Source organism: Triticum dicoccoides, chromosome 5A, assembly GCF_002162155.2.
Source record: "Triticum dicoccoides isolate Atlit2015 ecotype Zavitan chromosome 5A, WEW_v2.0, whole genome shotgun sequence".
In the NCBI taxonomy this organism is placed as follows: domain Eukaryota; kingdom Viridiplantae; phylum Streptophyta; class Magnoliopsida; order Poales; family Poaceae; genus Triticum; species Triticum dicoccoides.
Window position 1 is genome coordinate 662,891,687 of NC_041388.1, and position 4,183 is coordinate 662,895,869.

Consider the following 4,183-nt stretch of genomic DNA (forward strand, 5'->3'; position numbering starts at 1 on the left):
ATGGAAAATCAGGATATTCCTAAACTTTTTTATTTCTCCATTTTTGGAACTCTAAGATTTATATTTAATGGTATTATAATTTTTTTCTAATATATCATGAATGTTCCTAAAATAAATTAAACACTTTTTTAGTTGCTTTTGTTTTTTTAGTAACCATAACATTGTGAAGTACTACCTCTGTAACTAAATATAAGACATTTTTGCAGTTCCATAAAATTGGGAGCGGTTTGCAAATTTAAAAAGCGTGGTCTTTGAATCTCTTATCGAGTGGTGGCCATGGTGGCGAGCATAATTAGATGTTAACCTGTTGAGATTTGCCAGTCATTACACTGAAGTTGAAATGTGCAATCCCTTTATTTACACATAATCTCTAGGTTGCAATTAATATACTCTCTCAAATCGAACGTAATAAGGTCTCATATTATGGGACCGGAGGGAGTATCTACGTACTTGTACAATATACAGCGCAAAGCCGCAAAGGACTAATTTTACATGCTGCATACACAAATGTGCATGTATTTTCAGGTTGGTCTAACAATAAAGGAGAGCCCCTACTTGTGTTCGAGTTCATGACCAATGGCAGTTTGGACCGACATCTCTTCCCCAGAGGCGGCGGTCACACCGGGCAGCAACGGGAGCGAGGCACTGACGCGGCGGCCATCCAGCAATGGGCCACCCGGTACGAGATCGTCAGAGACGTAGCCACCGGGCTGCACTACGTCCACCACGAGTACGAGCCTATGGTCCTCCACTGCGACATAAAGGCGAGCAACGTGATGCTGTACTCGAGCTTTTCCGCCCGCCTCGGCGACTTTGGACTTGCCTGCACCGTCGCCGTCGATAGGAACTCCGCCACCGTCTACGGTGGCACCCGGGGATACATCGCGCCCGAGTACGGTATGTTCGGCAAGGCGACGCGGCAGACCGACATCTACGCGCTCGGGGTGCTCATCCTCGAGGTCGTCACGGGCCAGCAGGTGCTCATTCATCGGGCGGCGGATGACGACGACGACGTCCATATCACCGACCGGGTGTGGCGCCTCCATCGCGAGGGGAGGCTACTGGAGTGCGTCAATCCCATGTTGATCTCTAGTTCTTCTCCGGACGAGGACAGCCTGCAGCTGCACGCTGGCGGTGACGCCGAACGCCTGCTGTTCCTGGGCCTGGCATGCAGCAGCCCAAACCCGTTGGACCGGCCGACGATGCCTGAGGTGGTGCAGGTCATAGCCAAGTCGGCGCCGCCGCCCGAGGTGCCTCTCATGAAACCAAGGTTCTTGTGGCCGCCGCCGGAAGGGGCGGCCTGGGACGGTGATGATAGCGGAGGCACATCGATGACAAGTAAGCTTGAGGGGAGTATGGCGAGCTCGGTCGAACGTCAATCGCAGTGGCTGACAGCGGCGGCGGGCTACCAGAGTACATGCCTCGTTTCAGCTGGAGCCATCAGTTTACGTCACCGTGCCAAGTGCTCTCGGCTCCGGCGAGAGGCCGAGCAGAGCATAGCATCCTCCGCATATCATATATGGAATGTGTTAGACTTAGACATAGAAGTCGCCGGCACGGTGTCATCTGCGCTTTGCATCCGATGTTGTGTTATTGTACTCCAATCTTGTATCAGTTGTTTGTCGAGTCGGTCTGCTGGACTCTGCACGTGTAAAGGAATCCAGCTTGGCTCGGAGGATAGCTGCATCGGCCACACGCACACGGAATCTTGCCACCGATTGTTGGAGATGTACTCCCTCTATAAAGGAGGGGGGAGAAAGTTCTCTCATTGCTCAAGGGGGCCTCTCAGCCATAGCCAAGTTTACAACAGAGTTCGGCCCAACAGTAAACCAGACTGCCGTACGTGGGGTACTAGGGCCGTACGCGGCCAGCTCATGGCTAACATTGTTCTGCCAGTGGCTACAATGGGTGAACAAAATCTCCCTGGCATCTAGCTCAACTAATCTGTTTATTTCCTCTACGAGTCTACGGTGTCGCGACCTGTCTGTCGTGGATGCTCTAAGCATCGACATTGCCTCGACACTATCCATCTCAATGATGATAAGCAATGTGGTCCAGTGTAAGGCCAGATCCAGGTCCTCTCTACAAGCTGAGAGCTCAGCCTCCAACGCATTATCACATGTACGAAGCTCCCTGCATGCGCTATAGGTGATATCACCTCTATCCTCCCGTAGGACCATCCCTCCTTCGGCCGCACCTGTGGGCGCGACAAAACTCCCGTCCGTGTTGAGCTTAGCCCAGCCCCGGCTAGGGGGATCCAACGTGGTCGCACCTTTGCCACCGGACTAGGCCTCACACTCGTTTGAGTAGAAACGACCACCATGTTCCCCTTCTCTAAATTATCACCTGGGTACTGTTGTATGCACAAGAGTGAAGTGATGTAGCCATGTAAGAAGCGTCGAGACGCCTCAGCGGGGGGTGGCAGTTTGTCATGTGTGATCTCGTTACGCACATGCCAGATTCTCCACATGATCATGATCACGACCAGCGTCGCCGTTTCATCCAGGGGTTCCAACATCGTGAATAACCACTCTGGCCCTATGTTGCGGACAGACTCCACCTTGGGAATGTTCCAGTCCAGGGCCATGACCCGCCATAACTCTCTAGTCAGTGGGCACCTGCAAAGCGCGTGAAATCCGTCCTCACGTTCCACACCACAGAGGGGACAAACGTCAGTAAGCTCGAGGCGCCGTGAGGCTTTGTTGGCCCAAGTAGCGAGTGAATTAGTCACAACTCTCCATGCAAACACGCGTACCTTAGGGGGAGCAGGGCACCCCCATATGATCTTCCAGATGGCGCGACGACCATCCGGTGCCCTGCTCGTGGCGGTAGCCAATGGACGCTCGTGCTCGTCCATGGCAAGGCGATAGGCAGACCGAACAGTGAAGATATCATTCTTCTCTAGCGCCCAGGCAATGATGTCGTCGGTGACATGCGGCGAGGTGCGGATGCTGGTGATCACATCGATGTCCGCTGGGAGGAAGTGGCGGCGGAGGAGGTCTGTGTGCCAGGACCCACCACCATCCAGGAGCTCGGCCACCCTCCTTAGGTGACAGGTGCCCTGCTGCGTGATGGGCTGGCACGAGCGCTCCCTAGGAAGCCAGCGGTCGCGCCAGATGCGGATGTCCTGGCCATCCCCGACATGCCAGATGATGCCCTTCTTCAAGAGCTTCAGGCCGTGCTGAATAGCCTGCCAGGTCGGGGAGGCATTCCCCGAGAACACCGTATCCTCAAGGTGTCCGTCATGGTAGTACCGGGCCTTGAGAACCTGCGCACATAAGCTGTTGGGTTTAGTTAGTAAGCGGCATGCCTGTGTGCTAGGAGAGCCTGGTTAAAGAGGCGGAAGTCTCTGAACCCCAGTCCACCCTTGCTTTTCTGTGCCTGAATTTTCGGCTATGCCAGCCAGTGTGTGTTTCTCTTGCCCTCCGGTGAGCCTCACCAAAAATTACGAACAATTCTGTTCAGATCATCACAGACTGACATAGAAAGCTTGAAGACACCCATAATATAAGTAGGTATTGCCTGTGCAACAGCCTTAATCATCGTTTACTTACCGGCAAGAGAGAGGGTGTCACCCCAAGCAATAATCCTCTTCATTAGTCTGGACTACAGATTTTGAAATTTACCTCGCGACATGCGTCCGTCCGGCGTTGCAAGCCCTAGATACTTTTCCTCAAAGGTAACCGTACCTATATTCAGAATTGCTCTCACTACTTCCTGTTTATCCAGAACACAAGAGGAACCAAACAATGCGCCACACTTTGCCAGATTAATAAATTGCCCAATAGCATTTGCATACGTATTTAGCACTTCCTGTACCTTTTTTGCTTGGTCCTCCTCTGCCTTAAAAAACAACAGTGTGTCATCTACAAACTAAAGGTGAGACACACCTGGAGCTCTGCGGCAAACTTTCAGCGAAGTGTAATCACCTTTTCCTCTTCATCTTTCAACATAGCAGAGAGACCATCAGTCATAAACAGGAACAAAAATGGGGACAAAGGATCACCTTGCCGCAGCTTGCGTGACGGTGCAAACGATTCCAAGATGGTTTCATTAAATTTAACTGTGTATCTCACCGAGGGGACGCAACTGGAGGGCGTCGATCCCATGTTGATCTCTAGTTCTTCTCCGGACGAGGACAGCCTGCAGCTGCACGCTGGCGGTGACACCGAACGCCTGCTGC

At 52.4% G+C, this 4,183-nt stretch overlaps 1 pseudogene; it reads left to right on the forward strand.

Annotated features, from left to right (window-relative positions):
* The window catches only part of LOC119300373, a 5,203-nt pseudogene extending 3,549 nt beyond the window's left edge, over positions 1-1,654 (forward strand).
* The last annotated feature ends 2,529 nt before the right edge of the window (positions 1,655-4,183 follow it).